A 16,596-nucleotide genomic window follows, 5' to 3' on the forward strand; every position below is an offset into this window, starting at 1 on the left:
TAAAAATGACTAAAAATAACTGCAACATTTATACTCTCAACTTGCAAGTATGGAAATAAGCTTGAACTTAGGACCAAACAGCTTCTGCCTTCAAGGAGTCTGATATTTGCATCCTTAATAGCCCCTAGATTCCTAACATAAAATCAAAACATCCCTATCTCTACACTGAAAATGGAGGTATAAATATAAATATATGTATATGTCTGTTTAGATATGCACTAGTTAGAAACATTTTAACTAGCTACAGCCTATGGCAAGACAGAATTTTTACACGGGTATTTAAAGAGAGCTGCAAAATGTGTCAGCACAGAAGTAATGCTGAGCTGTTTCACGCTTAATAATCATATTTAAATAACTAGATTTTTCTGAAATAGCAATTTCATAAGGACCTTTTACATGCAGTAATGTGTCCAGCAATGTTAGAGAAGCAATGTTACAGAGAACTTGTGAAGTATATAAGACAGAGAAATGAATATTAAATATTTATGATAGCAATATGGCAGCAACATAATAATAAAATTTATTTCACTGAGTATTTTTTTAAGTCTTGGTACAATTATTTGTTTTCAGAGATTTTTTTGTCTTGGTGCAATTTTTTTTTTCAGATTTTTTCTTGTGCTATTTAACTATGGAAACCCATTTCATAAACTGAAGCAATGAACCTCTATGCTTGCTTCCAATGACTTTTTAGGTTAAATGATCTCAACTAAAATGAAAATTGCTAGGTGTTTCGGGGTTCATCTTTGTTGCAGGCCCTAGAAACAGTACAATAAGCCTTTAATGAAGTTTAATACTGACTGGAGAAATCTGGGACTAACCATCATAGAGTTGACATGCACTGTTTTGGGGCACTGCCTGCTTAACAACCCAGTGTAAAATTAAGTGTGAATGAAAGTTATACAGCCTCCTCTTTGGAATAAAATGGGGTGAGATCACCAGGGTTTGCCAAGAGATAACAAAACACCTGTCCAAAAACAAAGCCTAAAACAATCCTGAATGTCCAGGAGAAGTATACAGAGCATCCCATGTTGGGAAAGATCAGAAACAGTGTGTGGATATATTGCACACACACAGATCTGAGAATAACCTGCCATGCAAAAGAAAAGGTGATAGCAAAAGGGTAAGACAAAGTCCATCCCTGAGGAAGGATATAGAAGGGTGCATATGTGCATGTGTGGTTGTATATTTATGCAAAATATCCTGTATATCAAGCTCAAATGGATGCTGTTCTGCAGTTCTCAATCTCCTTCCTGAACTGAGGGGCCCAGGACTGGACACAGGACTCGAGGTGTGGCCTCACTAGGGCTGAGTACAGGGGCAGAATCCCTTCCCTGGACCTGCTGGCCACGCTGTTCCTGATCCAGGCCAGGATGCCATTGGCCTTCTTGGCCACCTGGGCACACTGCTGGCTCATGTTCAGCTTCCTGTCAATCCAGACTCCCAGGTCCCTTTCTGCCTGGCTGCTCTCCAGCCACTCTGTGCCCAGCCTGGAGCTCCCCATGGGGTTGTTGTGGCCAAAGTGCAGGACCCGGCACTTGGCCTTGTTGAACCTCATCCCGTTGGGATCAGCCCAACTCTCCAGTCTGTCCAGGTCCCTCTGCAGAGCCCTCCTGCCTTCCAGCTGATCCACACTCCCCCCCCAGCTTAGTGTCATCTGCAAATTTGCTAATTGTGGACTCAATCCCCTCATCTAAATCAACAATAAATATAATGAACAGAACCCAGCCCAGCACTGACCCGTGGGGACACCACAGCCACCAATTGGACCAGCACCATTCACCACCACTCTCTGGTGGCCTCCAGACAGTTTCTAACCCAGCACAATACCCACGGATCATAGAAAGTTTCCAGTGCTCTGAAAGCTGATGGAAAGTTCTGCCTGCACTTCGGAATTGCTGCATTATAAACTGATTTGGATTTGTTCTATTTCATGGTAAAGATTTATAGCAGAGTGCTAGGACAAGAGTCCTAGAAAAATGACACCCGAGTGTTAAAATACTATTTGCAAAAGAAGCAAATAACTTTCTACCTCACTCCCCTCTCCACCCAAAAAAGTCCCAATCCAAATAAACAACCAACACAAACCCAACCAAAAGGAATTAAAGGAAGCACTCGGTGATTTTCCTTGCTGTTAAAATAAGTGGAGAGCAGATTATTTTTCCAAGCCTTTCATGAAGATTACACCAGCTCATACTAATCAGAGAATGACATATTGAGCTCTGGTTTGTACTGACATTTTACACTGTTGTGGTCCTTTGTTTCTCTGTTACATCATTATGTAAACTTGTTCGGGTACAAAACCAGTCAGGAATCCCAGATTCTGCTATTGTGCTGGTTCACACTCTTCAAAGGAAAAGACACCTGGAAGAACTTATATGTCAATCCATTTCTTTTTGAAAGGGAAATTGTAAAAAGAAATTGAAAATTAAGGATAATGAACTTGTGTTTATATGGAACTGTAGGGAATCAGTCATTTAAACTACCAGAGCCTCCGGCACGGAGTGCAAGAGAGGCTGCTAATTAGCAGTAGTTGGTTATTAATCACACTTCTTGCCTCTTCATTCATTCCAAGAAGTGCTTGCAGTACAAGTGCTCTCCTTGGTTTGAGATGAGCAGCTGTATCTATTCCTATGTGTCTGAACAGACAGATGTTAGAAGGACTTTAATTTTCGTACATTCGTCTGAGAAAAAGGTCTTATTTTTGCAGTCTCAGCCTTAAGACTCATGCTTTTTGTGGTGATACCTCTGCTCCAGCACTGAAAATACAGCACTTTTGCATTCCCAAGTATAGCACTTTATCCATTCATTATAGGTAAATGTAATGAATATAGGAAGACAAGCATAAAATTAGGAATGGCTCTAAACTGATCACTGAGGAGCATGATAATGTGGTGAAAGGCAAGACCACAAGGAGGTAATCTCAGTAGAGTGGAAAGCCAGACAAAATGTTAAGGAGAAAGAGCAAAATAACACATGTTTAAATCCAAGTCTTAAACACTATCACAAAATTATAAAATTGCTGACATTGGAAGGCACCTCTTGAAGTCATCCAGTCCAAATACCTGCTCAGAATAGGTCAGCTTTTTAAGGTCAGCCTCTCACTCTTCAGCACCCTCCCATTGGGTATTTATATTTATCACACCTTTGGCTTTCTGGCAAGGCACCGCAGGTTGAAAACAGTTAAAGGTTAGCATAATAATAGGGAGAAATGCCACATATGTTGGTGTGATCCTTCTCCTGCATGAGGGAGAACTTCTCTCTCAGTTCCTAAACACTGTGGTAGAAATGCCAGTAGATAGAGGGACTGTTGTTTTCACCTTGCAAGGCCATTTCCACATTCAGATGACTTCCAAAACACTTTGAAGCATTATGGATTATACTTGAGCCTCATTTTATCCATTGCTGAAATGGAATAAATGACTTAGTCCACAAGCACACAGCTCAGCACATTAGGACAAGAACAGCTAATTCTTACACTCTAAAACTGTTAAGGTTTGTGAACATTTTTTTATACTGTTATTGAGCTCATTAAACTCAAAGTCAGAAAATTATAACTGTCCATGAAAATTATTATTTTCAAATGTGTTATCCTATTTCATCTTCAGAATAAGTATTCTTATTTAATACAGCATAATTGTACAGAACAATGCATGCCAGCTTTCATTTGATAGACAACTTACTGCTGTGTGCCAGTATAACTTAATTCTAGAACTGATCCTTAGATCAATTATTAAAATCAATATAAAATGTGAGTTAACTTCATAGAAGCAAAAAGCACAGCTGGAAATTGGTGAGAATGTGATGCTCCTATTAATCTTAACTCTGCAAAGTCCACTGCCATGGCATTACTATGCTGAACTCAAGAAAAAATCCCTCCTTAAGGGCTTTAAAAAATGGTAGAGTTAAAATTGAAGCTATACTGCTTGAAATTGACCATGTTCTTATTCCATCTTTCTTTGGTTCATTCCACTTCCTTTTTTTTTTTTTTTCTCTGAAGGAGCACATACCCATAACTTCTCACCCTTTGTTTTAAAAAGGAACTCAGATTCATTTTGCTTAACAAGTCTTTCCAATTCTTTATAAAGTTTGTTAACATACTCCTGACATTCTTTAAAAAGGAAATCATTAATCTTTCAGCACACTTTTTTTTTTTCCTGATTTAGATCCTTCTGCTCATCCAGAGAAATATAAGAATATTTCTTACTTAAAAGTTTATTACTTTCAAGGTTTTCACTGGCACAGCTCTATCTCAGCTGGCTGATGCCAGTTAAACCATGCATTGAAGAAGTCTTTGACGTTTTACAGACTGGAACTTCAAAAGCAGCACCATCTGCCAGATGGAAGTCTAAATCCCACTGAACTTGGGGAGAGGGAGGGAAAGAAGAAAAAAAAGAAGTTGGTAATGAGATCTCAAAAATTATAAATAGGAGTTTTTATTGTCAACTGAAGAAACTATATCTTTATTTGAATCTCAGAATCATCAGGATCTAATCACTTATTTGACTGAATGTTAATGAGTTAATTCTGCTACATATGGCTGGAAGCCTGTGACCTATGGCACCAGGAGTAGGAGGAAGGGTCCTGTTCCTCCTGAATACTTGCAACTATGGAAAACTGATAACCACCAAAATGAGAAAATCCTGTGAGATTTGTTGAATAGTGCATCCCTGCCAGCTGAACCCTGGGAGACTGCAGGGACAGAGGATGCCATCTCCCAGCCCAGCATATCAACCAAGCAGCCTGGAGCTCAGAGTAAAGAGGTTGCCATAGGTAGTTTGACTCTTGGACTATGCTCTTTTATTGCCATTCTGTGTAAACACCAGAAATGCTGCCAGGGGATGGCTGGAAAGTGTCAAACTTAACTGCATTGCTCTGGAGGTGATTATCAGAGACAGGGAAATGATACATTTTGCCCTTTGAGAGGGCTGAATCCATTTTCTAGCTCCATGCTGAAAAGCAGCTTCGCAGAGAAGGACCTGGGGGTCCTGGTGGGCACCAAAACTGAGCATGAGCCAGCAATGTACCCTCACAGCAAGGCAGCCTGTGCTGTCCTCAGCTGCATCTGGCAGGCCATAGCCAAAAGGCTAAGAGAAGCAGTTTTTCCCCTTTATGCAGCACTGGTGAAGACCCAGTTGGAGTGATGTGTCCACTGCTTGGCTCTGCAAGGTAAGAGGGACTTAGATTTACTGGGGTAAGTCCAGCAAAGGACTTTATTTCATATTGTTTTAAGGAAGGGGAGTTGGACTAAGCAACCTCCAAGTGTCTTTCTCAACCTCTCATATTCTGTGATCTTGTCATTCTGTAACACAATTTTCCATCAAAGTAGCTTTCAAAGTAGCATCTGACATAGGAAGAAAAACTGAATGTGCAAATTTTTTTTTAGGTGGAGAACCAAGCATTTTCTTACAAAAAGCTATAAAGTTCTCGATAATAACCCTTGAATTCTAAAAGCACATGAATGCTCTAAATATTTTGATGAAAGCATCTGTGAGTCTCCAATGCTTCCATTAACAGCAATTCTTTCAAATCTAACAAGTCGAATGAATTACAATGAAAGGCAACATCAAAGTGAATTTAAAAACATGAGCACATTGACAACAGATGTTCTTTCAAGGGTGAAAGCTACTGGTCCACAAACCACTAAATCAATGAAACTTTTAAGTGAAATTTAGGAATGACATCAGTTAAGTACTGTCTACACCTGCAAATTATATTTTGCATTCATCTCAGTAATTGCAAGACATCCGTCACTTCTGAATCTTCTTGCCAACAAATTACATAAAGTTCACTGGATTCTCCAACCTGCATTACTGTACCGAAGTCTCATTTCTCTTTTGGGTAATTTCTGTTGCTTATCTTAAGAATGTACTTCCAAGCCATTATTCACACATTTTTGCTACTATGAAAACAACAATGTGCAGACCAGTCTTGCAATTCTTTCTGAAGTCAGGGAGACTGAGACCTGGTGGTAAAAAAATTGTATGCTTGTGCCAAATAATTTAAAAGCCTTGCATATGGTCACTCAGTTCCTGTTGTTATAGTGTTTTTTGAAAAGCAAGCATTTAGTCATCACATTAATATGGGTACTGAATGCCTGGCCCAAGATTATATAGAAACAATATATAACAGTAAATCATAAAACTGAGCAGTAAAATCCTCTTCTCCAAAAGTACAATATTAAGAAAAAACCCACAAATGGCAAATGTATCAATAGGCATAAAAACCTCTGTTCCCAACACAGGATTAGGTTTTATTTACAATTATATTAAGAATTCCTGAGTTATTTTAACACTGAACTTTTACAGCTGCATCTCTCATACAGGAGAGAGACACTATTTACCTGAAGTAAGCAGACAAAGGGGGGTGAAGTAATAGGACTGCAGTTATTGTGCTGTAGAATTTATAGAAACCAGAGTAAAGCCTGCACTATACACACATGCATAAGTATTATTGCAAACCATATTCATCCATGAGAATCAATTGTAGATTCAGCTTCACAGTATTTAAGATTATTTCTTGTGGATGTTTGCACATTTAGACTTCTGTGATCTCTGCACTTAGCATTACTCCCACCACAAATACAGAAGCAGCAGCTGCCTAATCATCTGTACTTGACAAAAAAAAAATAATCTGCAGGTCTTGGTTGCATCACTCTGGAAATCTGTTCCTTCATCCTCCTATTTTTCCCCTCTCAGAGAAATTTGGGATAGCAGGAAGAAAGGGTGAGTGATTCAGAAGGACCATATTTGTATTCCTGTATATTTTCTGCATCTTATGAGGTCAGGCAACCATTCATTAAATAACCTAATTAATGTCAATGCCATCTTAGATAAAAAAGAAATAATCCAGCATTTATATCCCACTGAAATAAAGTGGAATTCTCCCTTTTATTTCAGCTTTGTTGGATCTGGCCTTTATTTCCTTTCCCCATCCACCTACATGGAGTAGTCCTCTAGCAAGAGAATTGCAAAATGGAGTTAGCACCCAACTGATACATGTTCTACCTGGTGGAAACATGAAATTGCCAAAAGATAATCTTGTGAACAAAGAAAAATTCTCAGGTGGTCTTATAGGGAAGGTAAAATTTATAGTAAAAGTCCTGGCTTAAATCAGGAAAACAAACATCTCAAAATAATGATGCTTAGGAAGCTATTAGGTTGGGAGAAGTTTTGTTAAATGTTTAAATAATATTTTAAAATTCTGCAAACATCTATCAAGAATGTCTATTTCTATACATGCTTTTCTTTACAAGTCAGTAGAGTAAAAAGCAGTGAGTGAAGCAAAAAACAGAGCAAGTTTCTGAAACTGCCTGTGGCCCAAACCTATCACAAAAAGCACATCACCTATTCACAGCTGCAAAGCACTGCTAATGGAAGCAATACAAATTAGTTCTTAATCACTATAAACCTTTCAGGAATAATCAGAAACTGTCAAAGAGGCTGCAATTATTTACAAATCAGAGGGTCTTTCTGCTTCCAGCAATAACATTTACGTTACAACTCTCTGTGCCATTTCCCTTTGATTGCCTTCACCACTTCTACACTTTATCCCCAAATAAGATATTGTTAAATTAAACAGATAAATCTGAATATAAAAATGATGCAATGTCAGAGAAAGGTCTTTTGCACATATTTCTTGCTATTTTTAAATAACAAACCAGCAACAAGATTTACCATCAGTCTCCAGTGTTAGGAATATTAATTCCTGCTTCTCAGTACCCATGGCTCCGGGTAGACCTCAGCCACTCTCCCACTCCTTCTCCTCAACAGGACAGGGTGAGGAAGTCAGATGAAAAAGCTGTTAGGTTAAGATAAAGACAAGAAGGGAACTTATCAGTTACCCTCAGAAGCAAAAAAGACTTGGGAAAGACAATTAATTTGCTGACAATTAAAATAGGTTTAGACAGTGAAAAACAAGGACAAAAATAAACCAAAACAACTTCCACCCCCCCCCCCCCCCCATCTTTCCCCCTCTCCTTGTCCCAGCCTAGGCTTGGCTTTACTCCATTCCCAGCTCCTTCACCTCCTTTCTGCAGGCAGCACTGGGGTGGGGATGGGGGTTATGGTCAGGTTGTACTGGACCCAGCTGGGACTGACTAAGCCTGGCTGAAACTGGCTGGAACTGTTTGGAAGTTGCTATGTCAGGTTTAGGGCAGCCCCCCAACTCTCCCCCCTGCAGACACCTCAATGCATAAACCCCAAACACAGCCACAGAAATATTTCCACCGATTATTTGCATTTTTCTGAGTTCTGGTTGGCTTGGGTAACAGCTAAGGTTTGCCTGGAAGGTCAATTAAATTGCAGTTTATATTTGTTTGCCAATGTATATGTACAGAGTTTTTATATTAAAAAAAAAAAAAAAAAAAAAAAAAAAAAAGAGATTAAACAAAACTGAACTTTCAAGGTTCAGGAAAATTAAAGAATAAACCATACTTTTTATTATTGCTAGCTAGAAAAATACTACATCACAAAGTATTACCAAGACTTGAAATGGCCTCCTCTCATGGAAAATGTGTCTCTGTCTACTGGTTCATCCTTTTCCTCTCTACTGAAACACAAAAGGTTTCTATTTAGTTTGTATTAGTGACAAGCTACCCAGTAAATCTAAGTTAAGAAAGAATAAATAAATCTCATATATTTTCTTAGTAATAAAAGAGGGTTTTGTCCAATATGGGTCAGGTCAGCAGAGTACTAAACAAGCAAATTTTAATTACTTGAAATGCAAAATTAATAGCTTTCACCAGTTTAATAAAGGGCTTTCCACAGAATTTAAACAAAAAGTTATTTGTTTAGATCAAAAAAACCCCAAAAAACAATTAAAGCTATTTGGACAAATTTTAATTATACAAACCATGGCTGTAGTCTTAAACCAAAGCCAATTCTATTGGATATTCTTCAAAAATATATCACTCTCATTCAGAGATTGCATTATTTTTAAATTCCCAAAGAGCTTAAATAACACCTTTTATCTTTGTTTTCCAACTCATACCAACAGGAAACCATGACAAGTGACCTTGTGGAGGACATTTCATTCATTTTTTTACACTTGTCACTTAAACCACTTTTCACATGTTCAGTGTTGCTAATGACACCCAAATGGTGGCCAAGAGCTAATGCTCAGATAAAAGCCATAAGAAGGGGGCCAGCATACATTATACCCCTTTAAATTATACACCATTGACCAATCTTCAAGATGGTATTAATTTAGGGCTCAAAAACCTCCTGAGCTCAATGTGTTCTGTACAGGATTGATATTTCTCAGGGGGTTTTACTCCATTACTTTGTTCAGCTTCTTCTTGAACCCCTGTGTAACTCTGTCATCTCTTTCATCTTTTGGTGGGAATGCCAGCACTTCTGTGAAGGAGGAATTGTGCTTTCCACACTGGAGCAGGGGCTGGAACTGAAACTGGTTATATATAGTATAACCTCAGCTGGTTATACACAGTGCTAATGAAATGGCATATTAGAAAATGGGTTAGGCTACAAGCCATCATATTTCTACTGGCTTGCAAACATCTCTGAAATCTGTGGGGCATGCAGAAAGCAAGGAAACCATCAAGATATTATTTAAATTTTGAAATTGCAAATAAAAGTGAAAGTATAGGCAGAAGTGTTCAATGTTACATTCTACTCTTTCACAATTAATATTTCCTATGAACATCATAACACTTGATAGGAGAAGCAAGATGCTGTCCATAGCAGTTTGTGTAAGGGGGCATTTCAGAAGGGAAGTTGGAGTGGAGTTTCCATTCAGACTTGCAGCAGGAAAAGAATTGCCCTCTGAATCACATCTTGGGGCTCCCTTCTGCCTTCCTAGAGTCCTTCTTCCAGTTGATTTCCTTCTGCTGGCACCTTCCAATCACCAGTGCAATCCTCCTCCTGCCCAGCATCCACAAAAGGCATCACCTGATTTTCCTTCCTTTTTTAAGAGCTTCAATTCACTTCCTTGTGAGAGGTAGGAAGGGGAGGAAGCTGGATCTGGGGATTCTGTCCCCAGAAGAGAATGAAAATAAAAACATGTCTGCAAAAAATGGAACCAAGGAAAAGGCTCTCTTCTGCCACTACTGCTAGAGGTCAATGCAGATGGGTTTTATGACTGTTGCAAAGAGCTGATATCTATGTAATGACCGCCCCCTCCACCCTGATATTCATTAAGAGGCCAAACCAAACTCAGAAAGGCCAGACCAGTCCCCTCAGCTGCTGGCAGATGTGCTGCTGCTCAGGAGCCTCTTCAGCCTTTGAGATGAACCAGCAGTAAATGAAAGACCTTAAGTATAAAAGGTTTCTCACCATACTTTTTCACTTTGCGTGTGCTGCTACTAGCAGGAATTGAAAAATATAATAAGATAGAGACATGGATATATTGGGTTTTCTAGAATATATTTCCATGCAAGATACTTAAGCCACTGATTCAGGAATGAAGGCACAGAAGTGGAAGTTAAACAATGTTTCCACAGTACCAATTTCAGAGCAATTGTAAAACATTAATTTCTCTGTTTGTTATTGTGTTGTACAGGGATTCAAACTTTGCTCAGACTAGGACTTCATTCAGGAAATTCAGGATCAGATCCTAATTTCCCCAGGAATATTAAATTATGGCTTTCCCTGTAATCTCATAGTTGATGGGGCAATATAAGGAATGAAATGCTACTTGAAATGAGTACAGCTTCAGGAATCAAGGTGTGGTTACAGTGTTTCATTCCTGACATTTTCCTGAGGATTTAAAGTAAAGAAATATTATGGGGAAGGAAAAAGCAGGAAAATATGCACGATTAAAGGAGTTTTGTAGTGAAATGAGGCAATCAGGTGTGGCTAGTTACGAGGTGGGAGGCATGATCTTGACCTAAGCCCACCTGTGCCCAATTAAGGTTGATCCCAGCTACACATGAGCAGGATTGGGCAATCAGTAAAAAGAGTGCTTCCAAATGCATGCTTGGCTCACGCTCAAACTCACAGCCTCGGCATTGCTCGGCTTTGTACTGCTTCTATAAGCACCACACTAACCTGATTGTGCCACTGGAGCTCACCCAAAGGTGAGGCTTGAACTCAGAGCCTCAGCATTGCTCAGGTTTGTACTGCTGTATAAGTACTGCTCGCTAAACAACTGCACCACTGAAGCTCCCCCCCAATAAAATAAAAAAAAAAAAAATATATTTACCAATATCTCTATCACCATGCCCACTAGAGCATGTCTTGAAGTGCATCATGTACATATATTTTTAATACTTCCAGGGACAGTGATTTCACGTACTCCCTGGGCAGTCTATTTCAATGCCTAACTGCTCTCTCAGTAAAGAAATTCTTCCTGATCTGTAGTCTAAACCTCCCCTGATGCAGCTTCAGACCATTTCCTCTAGTGTAGCAGACCAACCTTTCTTGGGGTATGATGCTTTGAAGTTAAGCAGGTGTTCTTCCCAAGGTGCACAAACAGTGCTCCCATCTTGTCACTCTTAGACTTCACTGGCTTTGTTCTGTGCTTCTGCTCCAGACTCAGCTGGCCTCCTCCTCTGGCTGCTCGAGAGTGAGCTGGGCATGTGCTCTGGAGCTCACTTTTTATTGGGACCCAATCCTGCTCATGTGCAGCTGGAGTCAGCTTTAATTGGGCACAGGTGGGCTTGGCACAAGCTCACGCCTCTCACCTCATAATTAGCAACACCTGATTGCCTTATTTCACTACAGAGCTTTAGTACAAATTTTATCCTTTTTTTTTTTTTTTTTTTGGACTTTTTATACCATGTCATAAAGAATGTCTGAGAAATTAGAGTGTATTTATAGCAAAGGACACAGGTCCTTTGTAGGTATGTGCATAACATTGAGGTATTTTCAAGGGAAAGTGGCCCTGAAGCACTGTTCTAGTATAGGAATACAAAAGATATTCAAGAACAAACAAACAAACAAACAACTGCAATCTGTTTAGAGAAACAGAAGCTTCCTCTAAAGCAGAAGCTGCCTCTTCAAGTGTTTTCAGTACTTGGGCACAACTTAGTTGGATGTTGTTTAGTTTTTTTTTCCCACTTGTTTAGATTTTAATTCAGTTGTGAAATTAATGGATGAACTAGAAAGCCTCTGTTAAGGAAACAGAAATAGATGTAATACCTTAAATTTACCAAGAACAGCCAGTTTGTTATTGAGGAGTGAACTGACTTCTATGCTATTCTGGAAACATAAAAAGACATTTAAAGGGTTTAATGCCAGCTGCCCACAGAAATTCAACACAGTGCAGCATTTCTTCATCTGGTGTTGTGCATCTGTTTTCAGTATCTCATCTAGCACACTCTCCTGCTGAAATAAAGACAAAAAGAGACATAAATGAGCATTAGTGGCAGGCAGAGTTCACCCTACTGCTTCTGGATAAGGCACTGACAATAAACAGTAACAGACCAAACCATCTCTGTCTCAGCTGAAAATACCATTAAAGTAATCTGTTGCTAGATGTCATGGAAAGTGAAGGTGCTGCATTTAGAAAAAAAGTCTGCTCAACACAGAGGAAAACACTGTTTTGTGTAATGATTTTTTATGCTTTTTCACTTTGTTTTTTGTAGCTGTTTTAAGTGAAAATAAAGATAATTTTATCAATTAAAACTGAAACAAGCTACAGTCTATACAAATCACCATCACTTGCCAATTCTTCTGTTAATGATGTCCCAGTGAGTAAAGCAGGAGGAGTAGCAGACTAATTTAGATAGGGGGAAGCATGCAAAGATCTTTTACATTATGAATGCTCTAAGAAAGTTTCCCAATAGGAAGAGTAAATAGAAAGTTTGAGTAAAATCAATATATATTGTCTGAATGCAGCTGGAAAATACGTTTAGATTGTGACATGTGACATCAGGTGATATTGCTAAACAAGTGGCTCCCCTTCATTCTGAAAATGACCCAACCAACCAAAGAAATCAACATTATCAAACAATAAATTCAGTACAGAGAAGACTATGTATGGGGCAAAGAATTTCAGTCTATATTTTTAATACACTTAATTTTTAATACACTTTTTAATACTTCTTAAGAGTTGTTGAATAACCTAGCAGCTGATTGATCATAGAATCATCATAAAATTGATTTGGCTGGAAGGGACCTTAAAGATCATCTAGTTCAAGCCCCTGTGTCCATGGGCAGGGACACCTCCCACTAGACCAAGTTGCTCCAAGCCCCATCCAGCCTGGCCTTGAACACTTCCAGAGATGGGACATTCACAGCTTCTCTGGGCATCCTCTGCCACTGTCTCTCCACCCTCACAGGGAAGTATTTCTTCCTAATGTCTAATCTAAATCTACCCTCTTCCATTTCTCCAAACTCACCTAGTTTTTATTCATTTTATCTTCCATATCCTGTGAAATGATGGCTGTTTTCTGAATGTTTTGTACTTGCATGACATGTAGGACCATGGTGTCTGCTGGCCTAAGTGCTACTGCAAACAGTTTGACCACCCTTTGTCTTTTCCTTCACTCCTGAAGTATTACAGACCTGCAGCTCCTGTCACCTAAAGTTCTAAAGCTGCATCGACTCAAATTAATTAATGAGAATCTGAAAAGTTATTTCTAAAAGGACATAAGAAAAAAGCTTGATTTTAAAAAAATATCTCAATTAAAACATTTTTCTTTTAGCAAGATTAAATAGACAGGGAGAGGAGGAAAGAGGAAAACTAGTCACAATCTTACTCATATCACCTGTCAGGTAATATTTATCTTCAGTTTACGGTATGAAATCTAGTTTTAAATGTCCTTCAGAGGAAATGAGATTAGCACTCATTTCTATAACCTCATTAGGGACATAATGAGATTACTTCTTCTGTTCCACAAGCTAAGGAATTACGTCTGTCTTTTGCATATGTTCCTTAAGTTTGCAGACCAAGTAAAAATTAAGATCCAGATATTTTCCTGGATAAATTTACCTTTTTTAATATGGAGGAAAAAGTTGTTTCTTTAAATATCATGATGTCTAAAGCTATGAAATGAATATAGGCTCACCCTGAAAAAGGTGAGTTACAAGCACACTGACAATGAAAAACAATCCATGCATTTGTATGGAAACATAAATTTACTAAGTAGAAATTTTCAGAAATAAAGAATAAAGCAGGAAAAAGGCAACTATGGCAAGAAAAATGAAGGTAACGTGTAACTTAGTCACTGTGATATAAATAACCTCACCCATTTATCACAGTGTATTACAGGCCTGTGGGGACAGGAATTTAAATTCTTTATGTACATTCATTATAGGGTATTACCTTTTTGAACATTATTTATATACAAATTTTATTTTACCAACCATGGGTTTGTTCTATAAGCATGGGCTGAGAATGGACCTAGGTGAACACAGAGATGAGCATTGTGAACTCATTAAAAAAGGTTTAGAAGTGGGTTTTGCATATGTCTCTAAGTTGAGATAGATAACAGGGATGTAAAGCCACCATTGTCTTTGCATCACATCAGCTAAAATATAGCAAAATTTATTGCCTCTAAAACTTCTCATGTAAATCTGCTGTGCTAATGATAATGAATTTTTTATGCACTTGGCTTCTTCCACTTTCCACTATTTTTCCTGTGCTTTTGGTACAAAGTACCTGAAAAACCTGAACTAATTACATTCAACAAATGCAGCCACTGATCAGAATATAGCAATCTAATTAATACTTATTAATTAGTTCTTTATTTGTTCTCTAACTCCTTGCCAAGGAACTAATAATCCTCCCTCATCTTCCACCACTAGCCGTGTCCTACCAATTCATCTTTTATGAAGTATAGTGCCAGCTTTAATTTCAGCATTCAAACCAAAATGAACTTCAAAATAATCCAGAAGATGCTTTTCTAATCTGAAATCCCTGCCCAATATCCCTGCCTTTTATTGCTTTAACTGACTATTTATGTCAAGGCAGCAAACTCAAGAGATTAATGACTTGTATGTTGCTTGAGCTTACCTTTGAAGTAACACTTATATAGTTGATATATAGTAAAAAAAATGCAGGATTCCCACTCACTAAAGCATGAGCTCCCCCAAATAGCCAGCTCTTATGAAAATACTCTGTCCTGATATGAGCACATCATGAAACATGAAAATATTGTACAGAGAAATCCTCTTTAGTAGAGAGGCACGTGAGATATCTTGTAAATACAAGCAACAATAGGAAAAGAATAGAATTCCAGAGTTGGCAGAAGTTCCATCACACAAGCTCTGTTTTCTGGGAGGCTTTGCAGCATAAGTGATTCCTTGCTGGATATTCCTGGTTCAGAGTTTTGAGACATGCAGATCAAAGTCAATCAGTTGTGTGTCTTTCACCAATGTTCTCCCACATGGTTTTCAAATAATAACACGTCAAAGGATTGGCATATCTAGATGTGTCAGTTGTCTTCTGCTTTTGAGGGTTTTGCTATGAAACAATGTTCTCTCTTCACAGTTATCCCAAGGAAGTGGGAATTGTGTGAAATTAGCACACGTTAAGCAAAACATCAGTGGTACTGGCTAGAATTTCCTCTTAGTCTTGAGAGCATGGAGTGCAATCAGATAGCACAATGACCATGACCATGGACACAAAGAACTGAAAATCATGTAAAATGCTTAGTCTGTGCTCAGGAATAGTATATGTGAGGACAAATATGAAGCAGGTTGAGAACAGTCATGATCAATCATAGAAGAATTAGACATCTTGATTTAAGGCAATAGTAAAATTGACTGGCTTTTGGTTAATTTTTTGACTAAGCAAAGGATTTTAATGGTGTTGAGACAACACTTTTCCTGAGAACTATGCTTACCTTTCAAGAATTCAGTAAGTATCAGAAATCATGAAAATACAAGGTATGGTTTGCTGGCTACAGATCAGTTGAGATAAAAAAACATCTCTAGGAAAGTTTGTTTTCATTTCATGAAACACACATATATATGAGGTCCCCAGAACAAAGAAATAAGCTGTTGTATCATGGTAATTTTTTTCCTTAGAATCAGTATTTCTAAAAATGTTGATTTAGTGTCATAAGACTTTGAACACTTATGACTGCAGTTTCCAAAATCTATTTGCAGTATGGAATAAAGAAAACAAAATTTACATGCTATAGCTGATCAGCATGTCAGTTCAATATAACGACATATAGGAGTATTTCTTAGGTTTTTATTCTAAATCTGTTGTATATAGCTATGGGAAAAGAAGAACTATTTATTCTAACATAATTTTCCCGTGACAATCTTATTGTTATTGGTGTGCATTGCACATCTCCATAATACCTTTTTTCCCCCCAGTACAGTACTGTAAGTCAGTTCCTCATCTATGTCATGGTTTAGGCCCAGCTGGTACCAACTGGGACTCTGTGAACTCACCTCCCACCCACCCTGTGGGACAGGGAGGAGAAAATCCACCCAAAGGCTCCTTAACTGAGACAAGGACAGGGAGGTTTCCTTTCCCCAACTACAGTAACATGAAAAAACCAGACAGGTTTAACTTGGGAAGGAAAAAAGCACAAATATAATCTCCAAGGAGAAACAGAAAACACGGCCAAATCTTAATGCCTTCCCCCACTCCTCCTTTCTTCCCAGGCCCACGTGGCTTCACTGCCGCCTCCCCCTCAGGGCACAGGGGACGGGCAGGAGGGGTTCAGGGTCAGTTCCCCAC

This window comes from Calypte anna, chromosome 8 (assembly GCF_003957555.1).
Source record: "Calypte anna isolate BGI_N300 chromosome 8, bCalAnn1_v1.p, whole genome shotgun sequence".
Taxonomy (NCBI): Eukaryota; Metazoa; Chordata; class Aves; order Apodiformes; family Trochilidae; genus Calypte; species Calypte anna.